Source organism: Pinus tabuliformis, chromosome 3_1 (assembly GCF_031772625.1).
Source record: "Pinus tabuliformis cultivar Carrire ecotype Pingquan chromosome 3_1, CPIR1, whole genome shotgun sequence".
NCBI classification, from domain to species: domain Eukaryota; kingdom Viridiplantae; phylum Streptophyta; class Pinopsida; order Pinales; family Pinaceae; genus Pinus; species Pinus tabuliformis.
Window position 1 is genome coordinate 41,860,291 of NC_142301.1, and position 21,849 is coordinate 41,882,139.

Genomic DNA, 21,849 nt, shown 5'->3' on the forward strand with positions numbered 1-21,849 from the left:
TTCTCCCTCAATAAATGCACACTGGGAAACTTCAAACCTCAAGTATCAACCTTGAGCCCTTTAAGCCCTCAACTACGCAATCTCCCAGCTTGTTCTCCTATTTGAACTGTGAATTCGGTAACTTCAAGCCTCAAGCTTGACCTCCTGAGTCCCCCAACTACACAGTCACTTAGCCCAACCCCTCAAAACACCACACTGCATAGTCTCAATCCTCAAGACTCTATCGTGAGCCCTTATTCTCTAAGAAACTCAATCTATGTCCATGTCTTCATTGATTTGGAAGCCTCCTTGACATACCAGGCTTATGTTGTAGCCTTGTTGGCTTAGTGGGTCCTGACCCAGGGTCAAATTTAAGTTTAGCCAAACAAATCCCTACACTATTGGCCCTTTCGGCATCATTCTGCGGAGCGTGGACTGAAGTCTCACCCGAAGTAGTACGGGTGGATGTTGGAACTAAGTTTCCACACCTATAGATTAGTGTAACGTCGTTTTATGCCCTAATTTTGCCTTAGCGTAGATCGATAAGCCTTTTAGGGCTTATCGATACACTTGTGTTGATCGATCTCTAGGCCTTCGCGAAGGTCTACAATTCTCTTTCACAAACCCTATATAGGTGACTCAGCCCCTTACGCACCTCTGTAATTTCTCCTACTTTCGTATTTACCCAAATTGACTTAAGTATCTGATAACTTTAACATGCATGAAGATATTCTTCGCGTAAACATATATTATTACTTGCATTCATATAACAAACTAAACCATGCAGAATCGTGCATAAATATAGTATTAAATCATAGACCCATTATTCATCATAACATAATTGCATTCATTCATAACAGAAGGAAAATCATAGATATTTCCATAATAATCTCTTTATTGATACTTCAATTCTTCTTACAGACTCAATACTATCATGCACACTCAACTGCAAGGGTCTGCCCTCAAGCTGCAGACTCTACTCTAGGCCTCTATGCACTCAGCTGCAGAGCCTCTATTCTACTCTAAGACTTTTCACCTTTCACTTCTACTGACCCTTTACATTCGTCCTCATCAATATCATGAACTACTGAGCTCCCTTAGACTCTCTAAGACTCTCCTTTTTATACAATCCCATGGTCCACGGACCATGGGTAAATCTACTAAAGTCGACACAACTTACATAAACAAAGGGTAAAATCCTTTATGACACTCTACCATCTACGCGCTTCGTGACCACAACTTGCAGATACTGTCAGGCCAGGCAGTAACTCTCCAAAGGCGGTAAAACTGATTCGTCTATTATTCCATAGGCAGGTTATTGTTATATACAATAGGAGTGATTGTTCAGTTCATCTCCCGGTGACTGTTCACATTCCTAATTTATTTATTTACAAATTCCCCCAATCATGAAGATTAGGTGTCAACATTCCCCCCCTTAATTTGAAGGGATGTTGGTGAGTCCAAGCAACATTTTGAATCGTTCAAGCTTTTCCTTTCCAAGTGCTTTGGTGAAGATGTCTGCAATTTGCTCATTTGTGGAACAATGACGGAGATGGATTGTTTTGGCCTCAACATGATGTCGAATCAGATGATATTTAGTATTGATATGCTTTGTTCGATCATGGAACTTTGGGTTCTTGGCCAACTTTATTGCAGAGGTGTTATCAATCATGAGTGGAGTTGATTGTACTTGTTTACCTGCAAATCTTCAAGAATTTTCCTGAGCCACACAATTTCTTTCATTGCTTCAGCTGTTGCCACGTATTCTGCTTCTGTTGTGGAATCTGTTGGAACTGATTGTTTGTGTGATCTCCAAGAGACAGCTCCTGATCCAAGACTCATAGCATATCCTGAAGTAGATACCCTAGTTTCTTTGTCTCCATCGAAATCTGAATCAAAGTATCCAATCAAGCTAAAGTCGTCCACTTGTGTATACTTGATTCCAAAATCTTGAGTTCCCTTCAAGTACCTTAGAACTCTTTTTGCAGCAAACCAATGTCCCTCACAAGGCTTTTGCATAAACCTAGAGAGGATTCCAATAGTAAATGAAATGTCTGGTCTGGTAGTAGTGAGGTATATGAGACTTCCTACAAGCTGTCTATACTTTGTTGCATCCTCAAATTCCTTTCCTTCAATAGATGTGAGCTTTAAGTTTTGTTCCATTGGAGTAGAAAGAGGATTGCACTCTGTCATGCCAAATCTGTTTAACAAATCTCCAATTTATTTCTTTTGAGAAAGAAATATGGATTTTGGATGTTGGGTTACTTCAATGCCAAGATAGTAATGAACATAGCCCAAATCAGTCATTTCAAAACTTTTCCCCAATTCCTTCTTTATGGATGCAATGTAGCTTTCATTGTTCCCTATCATTAAAAGATCATCTACATATGCCACAAGATACACAACTGTTTTGCCAACTTTCTTGACAAATAAAGTTGCATCATCAAGATCAAAATGATTGAAGTTGACTTTCAGAAGATGCTCAGTTGGTTTTTCATACCAGGCTCGCGGTGCTTGTTTGAGGCCATACAAGGACTTCACAAGTTTGCATACTTTATGTTCATGTCCTTTCACAGCAAATCCTTCAGGCTGGGACATAAAAACATTCTCTTTTAGATCTCCATTCAAGAATGCAGTTTTTACATCCATTTGATGGACTTTCCAATCGTTCTGAGCTGCTAGTGCAAAGAGTGTCCGGATGGTGGCCCATTTTGCTGTGGGAGCAAAATTTTCCTCATAATCGACCCCTTCCTTCCGTGCAAAACCTTTTGCCACAAGCCTAGCTTTGTGCTTGTCAAGTGAGCCATCAACTTTGTACTTGTTCTTGTAGACCCACTTGTAGCCTATTGTTTTGGTTCCAAATGGAGGATCAACCAGCTTCCAAGTGCCATTCTTTATGAGGGAATCATACTCCTTTTGCATCGCTTCTTTCCATTCATCATGAGAAGCAGCTTCTTTGAAGGAAGTTGGTTCAAAATCTATAGACAAGTTCAATTCACAATCATAAGTAACATCCATATCAACAGGTGAATCAGAGTCATCTACATCACCTCCATTTTGTCGGTTTGAATTTCTGGTTCCTATTTTTCCAATTTCATCAGGATGAACACTTTCAAGTGTCTTTGTCAACCACTTTGGGGGACCTTTCTGAGATGGTCCAGGCTGCTCTGTTGATTGAGTTGGGACTGAATCAAGATTGAGTCTCCCAATTCTATCAATTACATCACTTAAAGCATCATCCATTGTTGGAGTTTCATTCGGGGGAGAGTGTTCTTCAGAAGAAGATTCCACATGTTGATCTAGTATAGGAATCCCCCCTTCAAGATGTGGAATCTGATTATCAAATTCTTGAAATGATTTCGTTTTTGCGAATCTATCCAAGCAATCAAGTTACTGCTCAACAACATTGTCAGATTTGGATGATTCAAGAAAAATTACATCTCTAGATACAACAAACTTTTTATTTACTTCATCATAGAGGTGGTATGCTTTAGAGATGTTTGAATACCCCAGGAAGATACACTTCCAACTTCTAGCACCAAGTTTGTTTCTATGTACCTTTGGTATCAAAGCATAACAGGTGGAACCAAAGATCCTGAGATGTTTTACCGAAGGAACATGTCCATACCACAATTCATAAGGAGTCTTGTTTCTTATAGCATTAGATGGACATCTATTCTTTATATACGCAGCACATAGAACAGCATCAGCCCAAAACATTATCTTTACATTTTTGAAGAAAAGAATGGATCGTACCATATTCAAGATTGTTCTATTCATTCTTTCAGCTACACCATTATGTTGGGGATTATAAGGTACAGTTGTTTGATGTTTGATCCCATGTTGGCGAAGATAGTTTTCAAATTCATTTGATGTATATTCTTTTCCATTATCAGTGAAAATAGACCCAATATGAGATTGTGCATCATTTTCAATCCATTTATGAAAATTCTTGAATGTTTGAAAGGCATCAGATTTGTTCTTCAATAAATAAACCCAACACATTCTGTTGTAATCATCAATAAATGTCATGATATATTTATTTCCATTTGCAGAAGGAACAGGAATTGGACCACATAAATCTGAATGAATAAGTTCAAGCTTCCTATGTGCTCTTGAATGTGAATCATGAAAAGACTGTTTGCTATGCTTTCCTAGAATGCAAGCATCACATTGCTTATGTGTCCGAGGAATTGTAGGCAAACCAGCAACACCATTTTTCTTCAATAAGCGGAGACTGTCATAGTTTAAATGTCCAAATCTAGCATGCCATAATAAACTTGATGGAAGTGTACCTTCTTCATGATGAGAAATATATGAGAAATGTTGTGCATGAGCAGGGGTTCCTTGTAGTTTGAGAAGCCTTTCTTCTTCTATTCCCCTCATGACAAGTGAGTGGTCAGATGATTTTCTTACCTCAAGCTTTCCATCAAACATATGAATGGAGTGACCTTGCTGGTGGATGTGAACCAAGGACAGCAACTTTCTTTTGAGCTGTGGGAGATATAAAACATGATCCGGAAGAAAGTCTGGAAGACCAGGCAGTTTAAGCCTAATTGTGCCAAGCCCTGATGGCTTGATTTTTGACTGATCTGCAAAGTATACTGCTCCATCAACATTGTCAGTGAAATCTTCAAAAAAATCTTTTCTATGAGTCATATGACAGGTTGCTCCTGAATCAAGCAACCAATCATTTTTCGAAGAAGCAAGTGAAGCATTAAACAAATCTTCATTTACTCCAATGTTACATTGTGCCTCAATATAGTGAGCGGATTCAGGTGCTTTACCTTTGTCTGTATCATCAGTTTTACCTTTCTGTTGGTTTCTTTTCTGCTCAATTTTGTCCCATGGTAGCTTGCATGTAGAAGCATCATGTGATCCATTTCTTTTGCAGTGAATGCAATGTAAGTCTGCCTTTTCTCCTTGAGAATGTCTGCCCCCCTGCCTCTGAAGTATCTTCCTCTTCCTCTTCGTCCACCTCTTCCTCTTGTAGAATCTTGAGCAGGATGCTTTTCTTTATGAGCAAGGCACACAGTCTCTTCAGAAGATTCAGGGGTTGTCTTCTTTCCAAAGGCTTTCTCTCTTTCAGCAAACTTTTTCACAAGAGAGTCAAAGGTTATATCTTTAAGATTTCCATTTGCTTGTAAAGACTCAAGATAATTGGAGTAGGTAGGATAGAGTGCCTTGAGAAAAACAATAAGAGAGATATCCAGCTCAACCTTAGTGGATTTATATCATGCATTATAGACTTTACTTCAGATGCAAGAGCAAGAGGATCATTATTTTTCAGTTCAAGAGTGAAGAGTTTAATCATGAGCTGAACAACTTCAAGTGCAGAATGTGAGTCATAGAGTTCTTTCAGCTTTTGTAAAGCTTCAAAGGCAGTTGAATATGATGAAATATGGCGACTCACCTCTTCATTTACAGATGTTGCGATTAATGCATAGGCTTTGTTGTTCTTGTTTTCCCAAATGACGAGCTCTTTGTCTGATGTAGGCTGCACTGGGTCATTGTCTGCTTCTCCGACACACACTCCTTTCCACAACTCATTGAAGATGAGGGTGTGTTTTATCATCCGGGACCATTCAGGATAGTTCTCCTTGCGAGTGAGAACTATTCCTACCATAGAGATGATTGAATGCATTCTGTAAAAAAATACTTCTGCTGATAAAAAAACTTCTGGTGATATACAGTGAAATTGTACTCAAAATATTTCTTGGGAAATAACTTTGGTTGTTTAAAAATAATCAATCATTCACCTCGAGCTCTACAAAGTTGGAGCAGCAACGGCATCAACCGCGAGCTCTACAAAGTTGGAGCAGCAACGGTATTACAATTTCAAAGTTCACTGAAAAGACTAAAAAAAATCACCATAAATCCCTTTGATTCTCTAGACTTTGAAGCCAGTAATAAAAATATGGCAGCGTTAAAGTGTTGGACAGTTTTTAAAATATGGGACAGCGTTAAAGTCGTTTTAAAAAATGCGTTGGATCACCATTGCCAATCAATATATACCATTTAATATACGGTATTCAACGCAAATGGGAATGCAAAAAAAAAATTATGCACTCAACCATATAACATATACCAAGTCATACCAAAAACATACACTGAACACTTTATGAAACTGTGACCACCAGCGTCTCTTTTGAAGTGTTCCCTTTTCCTGCGACCCTCTTCCGGCAGAGGCAGGAAAACACCACGTACTTGTCAAGTGGTGACAGTAAATGCAGGTTTCAACGAAGTAGTAACAACCAGCAACACCATTTAAATGCGTTGTCCATTCAAAAAATATACCAATCGATATATGGGACAGAGACCACTGTGATCAGGCCAGCATATGCTCACAACCACGCTTCTGGTACGCACGGAAACAGTGTATTCAAAAAACGGAAACAGTGTATTCAAAGAGGAGCACGACAAACAGTATTACTCAAAAAAACGATTTTCGGTAAAACCATTTTATCAGTGCAGCGTCTTGGCGTTCTGCGCTTGCGCTTTCAATAGAGGCTTGAAGTGGTCTATCAATATATTACTGGCATGATCATTTCTTTTCATTATTACTATTCCACTTTCAGAAAAATTGACGTTGTAGCGCCTTGTTAAAATTTGTGTAGATCCCTAGTATCAATTCATGGTCGTATTAAACAAAAATTTTAATCGGAAAAAAATGAATCTGGCGCAGCAATAGAATTAATCAGTTTGAGCTTTGATACCACCGTGATCAGGCCAGCATATAAAACATGCTCACAACCATGCTTCCAGTAGTGAAGTAGCCGAGAGCATTCGCTCCTTTGTGGATTCCATTTTGAAGCTGGAGCAGGCGAAGATGCGACTATACAAGGATTCCGAGCGTCTTCCCTCGAAGACGGAGGTCCGGCGGGGTGAGATGGAGCTGAAGCAAATGGAGGTGGTTTGAGGCAGAGCTCAGGTCAGAACGACATAGGCATTTTAGGATAGAGCTCAGGCCAGCGTACAGCCCACAGTAGAAAAAATGAAGGGAGTTACAACTATTTTTAGAACTGGCTTTGATACCATGTCAAGCCAAGAAGTAACTCTCCAAAGGCAGTAAAACTGATTCGTCTATTATTCCATAGGTAGGTTATTGTTATATACAATAGGAGTGATTGTTCAGTTCATCTCTTGATGACTGTTCACATTCCTAATTTATTTATTTACAAATTCCCCCAATCATGAAGATTAGGTGTCAACAAATACTTTGCATTTTACATAACAAAACTTCGGCTTTCTGCCCCAAAACTTGGGTTTTTGTCCCAAAATTGACCCTAAGGGACCCTATCCCAACAGGCCCACAACACAAATATCGTGACTCACCCCCATGTCACTATGTTGGCACCGAGATCTTACTACGAAGACCTCCCAACTCCACTTGCGCCACTGCTACTTCAGTTGTGCTCTATGTGGCTGCCTGCTTGACCTGCTCTACCAGTTGCTCTATTGTTGGTTCTGCGCTATCTTCCTGGATCTTTTGTTGTGTTTTCTACAGGTTGGCCAACTTCTCCCTAATGGTGGCGGAGATAACATAGGCCTCATCCAGCCAAGGCCCCAATCTAGCCTTGAGGACTGCCTCTTTCCCTTGCGCTGCTTCCACCCATTCAAGCGGTTGTTTTGCCTCCTGTAGCTTTGCCAATCTTTTCGTGATAGCGGTAGTGCACATCATCTCTCTTGCTTCGTCATATTGTTGCTGCAATCCTCAGGCCTTTGTGCTCAACCTCTGTACATTAGGATCTTCCTGTAGAGTCGTAAGTACTTCCATCAATTGCTCAAAGAGCATAGTGCATTTCGCCACCGCGGCATCTATAGCAGCGACTCCATCTTTTACAGCGGCTTCACATTGTTCTCTAACCTCTGGTGGAGTTGAAGGCTGTGACTTCAACTCAAGCTCTGTAATCTTCAGGTTCAACTCAAACTGAACCTTAGCCATTTATGTTTTCACATCGCGCACACTTGCAGCCAATTTCTGAATCTTGGCCTCCAACAGTGCTTCTTCTGGGATGTGCAGTTCTGGAAATGTTCTACACACTTCGGCTACCATAGTTGCAGTGTGCTCATTATGCTCCTTGTTGTTATCACTGCTGATTTTTCCACGAACATATATTCATTGTTGACTTTCTCCTTGCTGATCAAGACCAACGCGCTTTGCTCTCGGGCCCTGATCTCTGCAATCACACCTACTTGCAGTGTGTGAAGGAATTCGCTAGGGAGGAAAACCAAGTTCAAACCAATGTTCCTCAAAGCACTAACAGTGGCCTTGTTAGCATCTGCCTCCGCACTCAAGGCTCCATCAAGTAGCGCGACTACCTAGAGATCCAAGGATCGAACCAACTCTGCTGCTTAAGTGGTCCGCGATGCCAAACTAGTTGATGTTGCGTTGCCATGTCCTGTACCTGCCTGGAGTCAAGTTGTTTCAATCTGCAACTCATGTAGACCCGTCTGTATGGCACTTAGTGCCTACTTTTGTTGTTGCTCAAACTGCTACAGCAGTTCTGTAGTCTCATCCCTTACTTTGTCACTAATTTCATCCAAGTCACCCTTCATCAAGGTGATAGGATCTAGTGACGAATTGGAGTCCTTGGTATTTTTGCGCGGTCATTCCTTTTCCTGCTCCCTATACTGCTTCACCTAGAAGAGCGTGCTTTCCTGATCATCGCAGCCTTTTTCTAACCTCTCTTATTCCTCCATTTGGTGCAAAGGAGACTTCTGACTTTTATTAGAGCCGCACTCTTCCTGCTCTGCTTTTTCTTTTACGGTGCACTCCGCTTCTGCTTGGGCCTTCTCCTGAGCCTCCTTTCTCTTTTCAGCCAATTGTTGAACCTTTAGTCAGGTCACTTCCTTTTTATGTTTCTCCATGGACTTGCTAGTCCCAGCTGCCAAATCTAATCTTGTGTGTCAGTCTACTGGACATCGCTTGAGGACCTCTGCGATGGCGTCATCCATAGCTAAGTATGGTAAATCTTACCATTTCTAGTCTGGATCATTTCGCGCCCAGATGTATATACGGTGTAAGTCTACTTTGAATTCCGCATACTCAGATAGCTAGTCAAAGACGGTTGGTTACAACCACGGCTTTCAGTTGATGGCTGCGTGGATGCTCGCCTCCATGAGTACCCAGCACTTTTATTTCTCATACCCGCTAAGCATCCTTGGTAGCCCATAAGCATGCAAACTTTGTCGCTTCTAGAAAATCTATCTCAATCGAAGGAAATTGGCTGTCCTCCAGCAACTCCCACATGACCGACGTAATTGACAGTAAGAGCCAAAAGTAATGAAATGTCTTGTTGTGGTCATGTGCCTCCCTGTAGTTCGCGAAGAACTCACTGCACAGGTAGCGCACCAAATTGAACTGTACGCCCTCTATGCATTGAGCCACTAATGATACCACTGGTGTTGGCGCTTCGTCCGTGCATCACTTTATCATGACCATCCCAGCCAAGATTTGGGTGGCAACCTTCACCGCGGGGTCAGTAATACTAGAAATTGAATACCCACGCGGCTTCTTGACAAGTTCGAACTTGTCCTTCATCTTCTTGGTGAGGTCGCGCTTGCCCGTCTTTCCGCTAAATTCCTTGGCCAGATTGAATCTAGAATGAGGTAATAAGATGATCTGATGGATCATCATATCAGTGATTGGTATCGGCTCACTCAACCATAAACACCCGTCATGCACAAGACACAACAGTTGTTTAATGACTATCAAATTTATCAGGGCGTGGTGGTAATGAGGCACCCATAGCAGGTTCAACAACCCTGCCTTATTTACCCTGCAAATCCATTCCACTGGCTCCAACGTGGTGACAAAAGAATCCTTGTAGAACACTCACTTCATGAAGGTATCAACAGCCAGGTGGGGGAACTGCTCAATGTCCCCCAAGTCCCAATCTTCAAGCTTTAGATGTGGGATACGTGCCAAGCGCGGACCTTCAAAATTTATAGTTTCTAGCAGCACGGGTGTGTTAAGGAGAAACTCTCCCTCATCTGGATCCTTTGGGACCTTCAATTTTCCTTGGCACGGAGGGATGTACTCTGGAAGCTTGGAAATGGGGTCTACCCCCTTAATATCGATGTCTTCTGCACCCTCCTCGGCCTCCAGTTCTACCACTTTTCCTTTCTCCTGCACAGTTGGATTTTCTTTTCTCTGAGCCTATGTAGCTAGATGTTTCCTTGGTGACTCGCGCACTGGAAACATCTTCTTCTGTTTATCTTTCTTCGACTTTGGGACCTCTCTTGTCGGCGTAGGCTTCGGCCTAGGTGACCTTGGTAACTTAGGCACTGCTGCGGGAACCTCCATACTCACAACCTCTGGTGAAACTCCCTCAGAGGCAATAGACCCTCCAACACTTGCAGTTTTTGTGGGACCTAGTCCTAAAATGATTTCGTGAATAAGTTTGTGGCCGGACTCAGGATACTGATCGAACATGGGGTTGTCAAGAAACTCCTCAAATAATTCATGGTTCATGCATAGCAGACAGCACAACACATAAATTCTCAAAATGAAAAGTGTTTCTCACTGGACGACCATCTGTAATTTATAGGCAAATTTGAATTCATATTCGACCATTACCCCCAAAATCCACTCATAAATGCTAGATTGGCGGTAGATTTCCAATGATATCACTCTAAAATTTAGCCTTAAATGTCGCCCCCCACTCCTCTTAGCCATTTTCTCACTGTCAAATCATGAATAGTGACAGTAATAGTCACTTTCTTGGCTACGCTTCGTGGTCTCCTCTCCTATAGCGTAGCTCCCTTTGCGCTTTTTTTTATACTGTGACATTATTTCATTCTACGCAGACCTCTTTTCATGCATCTCTACAACCCGGGCAGTGTAGTTTATAGTCCTGCGCCTCCTTCCAGCTGCTTGGAACGCTAAGACTGTGCTTTCGTCATATAGTCATATGGTTGGATCCCCAGTGTATGGCTTCAATTGACTTCCATTTACCTTTTACGGAAATGGATCTCCGTTCAATTTCACAAGCTAAACTGCTCCACCATCAGTAATCTTCTTGATCACATATGCCCCCAGCCAATGCATCTAAAATTTTCCTAGAAATTTATCAAACTTGTTGTCATATAATAAAATTAAATCATTTACCTTGAAGGTGCGTAGTTTGATGTGCTGATCATTCCATGCCTTTTCACACCCCTTCTATACTTGCTGATGGAATCCAACCAAAAATTTATCATCCTCAAGTTCTGTCAGCTGTGCGAGCCTATCTTCTAAGGCTCCGTGGTTTGCCATTCCTATGAATGTCGTTATGCATAGACCGAGCACAATGTATTCCATAGGCATCACAGCCTCTATGCCATAAACCATCCGGAAAGGTGTTTGTCCAGTCAACTTCTTACAATTAGTTCTATAATCCCATAGCACCGCAGGTACGCGCACGGCCCAATCATTCCTCTGCACATTGTAAACCTTTGTCATTGTATTTTCCAATATCTTATTAAATGCTTCAACCATCCCATTAGCCTGAGGATGATATGGCATACTCTTCTGATGATAAACTTGGAATTCCTCTGTCAACGCGTTGATTGTTTCATTAAGGAAATGCGTACCATGATCACTCATCAAAACCTTTGGGCAACCGAACCTAGTCAGTACATATTCAAATAGGAACTTCGTTGTTGTTGCCCCTGTAAAATCCTTCACGGGCTGTGCTTTCGCCCATCTGGTCAAATACTCAGTCGCGATGATGATATACCACGCACCCATCTTCTTTCCTGGAGGCTGAATCAGTCCTACAAAATCAATCGCCCATTTCTAAAATGGATACAATGACATCTACAGATTCATAGGTAGCTCATCCCTCCACGATGGCCTCTCGATTCTCTGACATGCATTGCACGCCATACAATATACTTTGGAATCCTTATGCAGTGTCAATCACCACAACCCAGCGCGTAAAGTATTTTGCGCTATTGCTTTTCCTGCATAATGGCCTCCTACAACTCCTCCATGAGCTTCAGTGAGGATAGTGTTTCATTCAAACTCAGGCACATAACGTCACAATATTTCATCCGATCCCATTTTATACAAATGTCCTGCAATGATAGAAAATTCTGTCACGCACACCACCAATTCCTTCTTTTGTTGACGCGTGTACCCTTCTGGAGCCATTCTTGTAGTCATGAAGTGTATAATATCCGCAAAGTGATTGTCTGCGATGCACACTGCAAAGAGTAGCACGTCAAGTAGCCCCTCCTCTAAATTCATAGGCTCATCTCATGTTTCAATGCACGACAGACTATCTGGCCCTGCATTCAATCATCTGAGCTTCACAATTAGTTCAAAATCATATTCCTGAAACAACATCAGCCATCTGCATATTTTCTCCCCCAACACAGGCTTGTTGACCAGGTACTTCAAGGAAGAGTAAACATCTTAAAGTGTCTACCTACCAAGTAATGTTTAAACTTCTAGAGTGCGTACACCATAGCCAAACCTTCATTCTCTGTCATCGAATAATTATTTTCAACCTTAGACAACTTCCTACTTGCAAACACTATAGGGTGATCCAATTATCTCTCACCGGCCTGTGTCAGCACTGCTCCCAGCGTAATACATGACACATCCACATGCACATGAAATTCCTTCTTCCAATCTGGGAAGACTAGGATAGGTGAGGTGACCATTTTATCCTTTAATATATCCAGACTCCATTGAAATTCTTCATCCCAACAGAATGGAGCATCGTTCTTTAGTAGCTTTTCCATCAACGTGGTAATCTGGGCATAACTCTTGATGAACTTTCGATAGTATCCAGTACGACCCAGTGTTGTGCGCAGCTATTTGACACCCCTTGGCGCCTCCAGATTGATAATAACTACGATCTTAGCTGGGTCCACCTTTAGTCCTTGCTTGCATAGCACATGACCCATCAAGATTCCAAAAGGAACGTAGAACAAACATTTGTTCAATTTTAGCACGATCTGATACCTCCAGCATGTATCCAGCATCAAGCGTAAACTAGCTACATGACGCTTTACTAGTCCAAACACCATCCAATCATAAAAATATACCTCTAAAAATTTGTGAATGAATTCCTTAAACGACGTGATGACTACTCACGAAAAGATAGCTTGTGTATTCTTAAGTCCAAAAGGCATTTCAGTATACTGGAAACATCCACACTCGATCGTGAAGGTCGTCTTACTCCTATCTTCAGGCATGATCTTGATCTGATTGTATCCAAAGAACCCATCAGTAAACGAATATGCTTCCTATCCTCCTACGTTATCGAGTACTTCATCTGTGAATGGTGTTGGAAAAGGATCATGAATGCAAGCATCATTGAGCTCCCTGAGATCTATGCATATCCTTTTTTCATCCTTCTTCTTCTTTTACTGAACCACCATTTTTCTCACCCAATCAAATTCCTCTACTGTTTCAATAATACCTGATGAAAGCATTTTATCCAGCTCTAAGTGGACCTTTTCTTTATACTTTTGATTAAGGCAATAGGGCCTTTGCTTAATTGTCTTTACGTCCGCCTTCAACGTAATTTTCATAACACCGAGGTCCTCTATTATCCCTTTCAAGTCTGAAAACTTCATAGGGAACAAATCTTGATACTCACGGAGCAACTCAGCGACCTTATCCACTGTGGCATCATCCCAGTAGTCCCCAATATTTGCAAATTTCGGCTCCACGTCTGTGCCAATGTTCAATTGTCTAGTCTTTAGTGGCGCGGTGATATCTGAATTCTTTATTTGTCGCCCTTCAACTTCGCGGTGACCTTTTGTCTCCAGGATATTAATGTTCCTCGGATCCTCGTCTTCTTCTTCAGTGGTCACATTGTAGCACTCCAATGCATGGCGCAGCTGGGTGGTCCAATCTGGTTGAATCAAATCTAAGGGATCCTACGGTATTCTGAAGATCACTGCCTTGACCTCCTGCAACGCCTCATCAATACATTCAAATCCATCCTCAAAGTTGAATGTCATCAAGAATCCCTGTCGCAAAACGTCCCATTCTTCAGTGCCATGGTGGAGCTCTATTTCCAAGTACCAATTCATTGGTATTACATCCAAAGTATGACAGAACAAATGTACCCACTCAGGTTGTGGCTCCGCTCCATAAGCCTCAGTCCATTTTTCCAAATGATCGCGCAGATCATTCCTTCCATCATATTTCTCTGGTAGCCAAACTTTTGGGCGACCAAACAGTAATCTCATCATTTTTCTATACACACATCAGTCATCAAAATTGTCTTTGTATGTACCCCATCATCTTGCAGGCATAGCGTGCAGCACCAAATTCAAGGCTTGGAAGCGATGCTTTTCTGGCACATCCCTTTCAAATGCATCCAAAAAATTATCAACATCAGTTAAACCATCATAATAAGGCAAACTTCTTACCTCTGATAATACACATCGCAACGATTTAGTCATCATGTTATAGCGCAACGTAGACACTTCGTGCAATTGATTCTTCCATTGTTCCAACTCCCCATTTGAATCTGATGTGCGGGAACTTTCGCGGTCCCATGCAATAAGTCCATTAGTTTTCGGATTCACCCAATCTTGATCTCACGTCGTTATCTTATAAATCTGGTCCAAATCATTGTCACTTTCATAATCGCAAACCGGTTCAGTATAGCGCGGTCCTTCTGCAAGGTCCAAGGGTACTACTACACGGAGCGATTTTCTTTCAAATGACATCATCTACTTATTCAAATTGATCGCCCCATTCATGTCAATGGTCCAATCAATCCCAAGGAACGTAGGGTAGGGATTGTTGTCATCCACAATCTCTATCACTTCAAAATCAGCTAACGCGCTCACACCTTCAATATCTACTATTACTCCCTGCAATCTTTGTAGGTTTGAACCTTGTACAGAAATTACCTACATACAAATTATAAAAAACAAAAAATAAACAATGGCGAGAGCATAACTCATAAAACACATATACATAGAGATTTTCCCCTGGATCCCAAAACTGGGACTACTAGATTGATTTTCCATTATATTTATTTCAATGTTACAATACATATTTATACATGTCGAAGCATCCAAACCATGGACCAAAAACCATCATGCCCAAAACCATTTGCAAAAACCATGTACAAAACCATAGGTAGATCCACCCACCTAATATAGGGTCCAAAAACAATTTCCCCAAGGCCTTGCCCCGAACCCCATAGAGGGGGGCTAACCGTCCCCCTCAAACCCCTTATGACACCCCCGCTGCGCATCGGCGCAACGAATGGGGGGCTCTGCCCCCCCCCTCTAACCCCCCAATTTAACTAGGGGGATAGTCGTGGAAAGAATATAACACAACCCAACATTCTCCCACTTGTTGTTTTCTTTCCATAGGGGGCCACAGGAGAGCTTATTCATTTATCCATCCCTGCAATGCCCATTGTTTCTCTACACCAAGAGAAATTCTCAAAGCTCACATATTTTTTCAAAGTATCTATAGTATTCTTCAAAGAGTACACCTTTACCAACAACACCTTTTTGTTTTCTATCATATCCCTCACAAAGTGATACTGAACATAAATGTGCTTTGCCTTTGAATAGTAAGCAGGGTTATTTGCCAAGAAAATTGCACTTTGGTTGTCACAGTATATCCTTATAGCTCCCTATACTAACCCCATACTTGAACACAATCTTTGCAACCAAACTTCTTCCTTGCTTACATGAGTGGTTTCCATGTATTCTGGCTCTGTAGTTGATAGTGCCACTACAGATTGTTTCTTACTCATCCAACTGACTGCACCTCCAAATAGGTTAAACACATACCCACTTGTAGATCTTCTTTGATCCAGATCTCTAGCCTAGTCTTCATCAACAAAGCCATGAATATCCAAAACTCTGTCCAATCTTGGTCTTCCTTGGTAGAACAAACCATAATCACTAGTGCCACACAAATACCTGAAAACCTGCTTCACTGTTGTCCAATTCTCCTTCCCTAGTTTTGACATAAACCTGCTCAATACTCCCACTGCATGTGTAATTTCTGGTCTAATACAGACCATCACATACATCAAACTACGGACTGCACTTGCATATGGAACACGGGACATGTTCTCTTCCTCTTCTTGTGTCTTGGGACACTGTTTAGCAGATAACTTTATACCTACAGGAATAGGAACCTTCATTGGTTTACTATCTTTCATATTAAACCTCTGCAGTATTGTTTCGAAATACTTCCTTTGGTTTAACCAGAGCTTCCTCTTTTCCCTAACTCTTTTAATTTCCATGCCCAAAATATAGTTCGCAGCACCAAGATCTTTCATGTCGTATTTGGAGGAAAATTGGATCTTCAAATCCTGGATAATTTCTTTTTCATTTCCAACCAACAACATATCATCCACATACAAGACCAAATAAACAACACGGTCACCAATTAATTTAAAATACACACAGTGATCAGCTTTGATTCTGGTGAAGCCAAGTCCTCATATTAATGTGTCAAAATTTTAATACCACATCCTTGGTGACTGTTTTAACCCATACATAGACTTTTTAACTTGCATTCTAGTTCTTTCTTACCCTTCACCGCAAAGCCTTCAGGTTGCTTCATGCAGATCTCTTCTTTCAAATCTCGTGAAGAAACATTGTCTTCACATCCATATGTTCTACCTCAAAATCAAGAGAAGCAACAACATATAAAATTAATCTAATAGAAGCTACCTTGGCAATAGAAGAAAAAATATCACCAAAATCAATTCTCGACACCTAGGAATAACCTTTTTCTACCAACCAAGCTTTATATTTCCCCACATTTCCTTCTGCATTTGTCTTCTTCTTGAACACCCATTTTCTTCCAATGGGTTTCCTTCCAACCGGCAACTCCACCATATCCCAAGCCTCATTTTTTTGCAAATATGCCATTTCATCAACCATGGCCTCTTTCCATAGTTTTCCATCCTCTGAATCTACCGCTTCCTTAAGAGTTTTTGGATCATCATCAGTAATAGATAAAGAAAAATTTGAACAGAAAGCATATGGACTATACCTTTCTGGCTGCCTTCTTTCTCGAACTGATCTTCTCATAACCAGAGTTTGTGGCTCTTCATCTTCTGATTCATCTTCTGCTGTAGAGTTTGATTCTTCCTCCTTAAGCTCAAACTCTATCTTCTCAGGTTCCTTTGGTTGGACATCATGTTTAATAACATCTTTCACCTCTCTGAATACCACATTTCGATTGTACATAAGCTTCCTTTTTACTAGGTTCCAAAGCTTATAACCCTTTAAACCATCCTTATACCCAATAAAGATGCACTTTTAAGATTTACTGTCCAACTTTTTTCTTTTCTCCTTAGGAACAAGTACATATGCATCACATCCAAATACCCTCAGATGTGAAAGAGAGGGTTTCTTACCAGTCCATACCTCTTGTGGAGTCTTATCCTCCAACGCTGATGAAGGTGATCTGTTGACCAGGTAACATTGTTGTCTCCACCGCCTCTGCCTAGAATTCTGGTCCTAACCCAACACCACTAAGCATGCTTCTTGCCCTTTCCATCAACGTCTTGTTCATTCTTTCTGCAACTCCATTTTTCTCAAGTGTGTATCGAGTAGTCTTCTGTTGTGCTATAATACGCTTCTTACAAAATTCTTCAAGTTCCTTCTTACAAAACTGTCCACCGTTATCTGTCCTCATCACCTTTATCTTCTTCTCTATCTAGTTTTCCACCAGATCCTTAAATTCTTTAAACCTGTCAAAGACTTCAAATTTCTTCTTGAGGAAATATATCCATGTATTCCTTGAGAAGTCATCTATAAATGATACATAGTACACAGACTTACCCAGTGATGGAACCTTCACAGGTCCAAACACATCACTGTGCACAAGCTCTAATATATGTTTCTCCCTCTTACCACCAGAGGGGAAACTCACCCAATTATGCTTCCCATATACACAATTTTCATAGAAAATCAAAATCTAGAGAGCTATTAGTCATACCTTCTACCATCCCTTTACCATGAAGTATTAGAAGTCCTTCTCTCCAATATGTCCAATAATTTGATGCCATAGCATGGTCTTTTCTCCGAATACCACTAGATTTTCTACTCCACTTTCAGGAACCATAGAACTATTGCACCCATCAATAACAATGCTACCTTGCAGCTTGTACAAATTTCCAATCCGAACTCCCTGCATCAATACTAGTGCTCCTCGAACCATCTTGTAGGTATCTTTCTCGAACACTGTTTTTACACTTGCATCATCTAGCTTGCTTACAGAAATCATATTTCTGGCTAATTAAGGAATATGCAGAACACCTGGAAGAGTTATAATCCTTCCACCTTGCAACTTCAACTTTCCTTTTCTGCGACCAACAATTCTAGCCTTCCTGTCATCCCCAAAGAAGACATCACCACCATCATATTTCTCATACTTTCAGAACCACTCTCTATGGGGAGTGAGTGAAAGGATACACCTGAGTCAATCAACCATGCTTTGTGATCTACATGTGTACTTCAAGAAGCTAAGTACACATCCCCACCTTCATCTGAGGTGGTTTTCGCCTTTGCAGAAGGAGCATCATCAGATCCCTTTCCTTTGTCAGGAGCTTTAGATTTACAGTCCCTTTTGTAGTGCCCTTCCTTTCTGCATTTCCAGCACACCTTTACAAATTTTCCTGGATATTTAGATCTGTCTCTAGATTTAGATCTCCCACTCGATGACTTATTTTTATTTCTGTTATGGGACGTCCTCGTACAGACACGGCATCACCATTCTAGCTCTCCATATTTTTCCGTATCATTTCCTCCGTCAGCAAGGATGAGACTATTTCATCAAACTGCAAGGTAGTTGCATTGCTACCTATTGCAATAACCAAACTATCCCACGAATCTGGCAGAGAACACAACAAACTAATGGACTTATCTTCATCTGAAATTTTAATATCAACATACAATAACTGGCTTACCACAGTATTAAATGCGTTCAGACGCTCTGTCACCGAGTCTCCATATTTCATCCTCAGGTTATACATATTTTTCCATAGGAACAATTTATTCACCAAAGACTTAGATTGGTACAAATTCCCTAACTTGTCCCACAAAGCCTTTGCCGTAGCTTCCCCTGATACATTCAGCAATAACGAATCTTAGACACATAATCGTATTGTGCTCTTTGCCTTCTGATCCAACTTCTTCCATTCTTCATCTGACACTTCCATTGGTTTAGTACTTGGATCTACTGCGATCCACTAATCTTTATCCACCAACAGATCCTCCATCTTGAGTTTCCACAACTCAAAACTCTGACCCTTAAATTTCTCGATCTCTATCTTTCCACTGCTCACCATCTTATTTCACTACCAGAATCAATCCCACAGATCTCCCACTGAACAGGGTCTATCACAGGCCCGAGAAAAATCGCTCAGCAACAAAGGCGTCCCCTTGAAGCCAAAATAGCTCTGATACCAAATGTAGGTTTTAACCCCATACAGAAATTACCTACATACAAATTCTAAAAAATAGAAAATAAACAATGGCGAGAGCATAACACATAAAACACATATACATAAAGATTTTCCCTTAGATCCCAAAACCAGGACTACCAGATTGATTTTTCATTATATTCCTTTCAATGTTACAATACATATTTATACATGTCGAACCATCCAATACCATGGACCGAAAACCATCGTGCCCAAACCATGGACTGAAAACCATCGCACCCAAATCATGGAACAAAAACCATTGGAAACCACTGTAGCACAAATCTCCCCATTCTCTCCCACGTCTATTTAGGCAAAACATTCACATCTCATCCTAGATCCAGAATAACTTGATCCATCTCATACTCTCCTATCTGTGCAGTGAGCCTCATCTCACTCCCTGTTATTGCCTTATGCTTACCAATTTTCCTGACTACGTGCAGTCCCTCAGGAGCATTCTCCTTTCCGACACACTTATTTATTAGTTCCTATAATCCCTTTAAAGCCTTGTTATCATGCAATAGCTTCATACAGGTCTCCAAGAAGGTAGTAAGCATAGAGGGGTCCATTTCTTCAGATAGCTTATCCTGACTTCCTGAGGTAGAGGCCTCAGTGAAGATTTTCTTTGCTTCCATGAACGTTTCCCTCGCACGCTCCAGATCAAACCCAACCTCCTTTTCTGGAGCTTTGCGGACCCACTCACTTTCTTCAGGCTGCTTTCCTTTATCTTTTCCTATCTTCATTCCACTTCATAGCACAATATTCACATTATAATCCTCTTCATGGGGTTCAACCCTCATCATCTGCAGGTTTTGGGTAGGTTGTTGAGGTTGTGTCCCCTTTTCCTGCATCTTAGCTATTAATATAGGGCAGTCTTTGATTGCATGATCAAACTGAGTATAGTATTTGCACGATAGGCGTGTCGGGTGTTGTATCTCTGAGATAATGATGGTCAGCTATTATGCTAGAGCATCTAAGATAATTGTTTTGGGGGTTTTGTTTTAATTTGGGAGACCAATGGATGAAACATATATAGAACTGATGTGCCTAACCTCTTGAATAATATCAATATCACAGCAGAGGGCTACTATAAATATTTACACAGTGAAATAGCTTTTATGATGATGAGCAGAAACAGAAAAGTAATATGATTACGACAATTTTCAAATTGAAAGTTAAATAATCATAAGTATGAAAACTTTTAAACTATGGTTAAAGGTTTGAGAAAATATACATGAGCTTACAAAAGATGCTTATGATTTATTAATTTTGAAGGAATTAATTAAACAAACAATCCATTAATTCATTCTCTTTATATATTATCACTTCAAAAGCTTATATGAATAGATTGAAATACAATTATTCTACCTAGTTATCTCTGCAAGACACAAGTATATGAAGAAAAACATAATGAATGACACTAGAAAAACTTACAGGAAACCCAAACTGTGTAAAACAGAATTCAGAATCCTTTGCTTCGTATTAATGATCCAGAAAGATTAATGACATCAAATGTCTAGAAATGCTTCTTTAAGGGTGCAACCCTTAATAACTCGTGAAGGGAGTTATTTATACAACAGTAGGACGAAAAATATCTTGAACTGCTTTTACAAAAATAGGTTATTACACTATCAAAAATAAAATTGCCTAATGATCTGGCACTATTTTGGTGTTGTGCTGTTTGATGAATATTATTATAAAAGTTGAAAAATGGTTGAAGTTGGTTGACTATTCCCTCAAAAACTGAATGTTATTCAATTATACTTTATCAAGTAAATATGTTAATTCTTCCTAGCATTTCTTATCTGGGATAGAAATCTTTGTTACCCTCCTGTAGATTTCATCCATCTCGATATATTTAGTAAAAGTGGGTTTTACCAAAAATATATGCTTGATTTCATCCAGGATGAAGAAAGAATCCCCGAGTTTTTTTACTATGAGAGCTAGTGTTGATGATCCTTTGATATTGGAAACTGAAACTGCATGAGTGCCCACTTCTATTAACTTCTTGACATAATCCTCAATTGGCATTAATTTATCATTAATAACCATCATAGAAGGTAAACCCTTGCTGACCAAAGGTTCAATCTTGTTGAAAAATATCTGAGCTATGGTATTAACATTGCTACACTTTTCTTGTAGCTGAAGGGTGAGATTTTTCTTAATGATAATCTTCTTTACCTCTAATATCGTTGCATTTCTATCATTTATTCTTAATTCCTAAAGGTCATAGTCATCGTTGGAATTTAGAAATTTGATTATATCAGAGGAAGTCTTTGGCATATCCTCTAGCTGCTTAGTTATAGTTTCTACTGCTTCCTGAGCTTTTTCCAAGAGATATTTCTGATTGAATATTATCTTAAGGAGGGCCAAATCTCCTTGTATGCTTCTATGATTTCTTCCCACAGAATTTATTTTGCTAAACCCAATTTGTTTCCTATGAAGG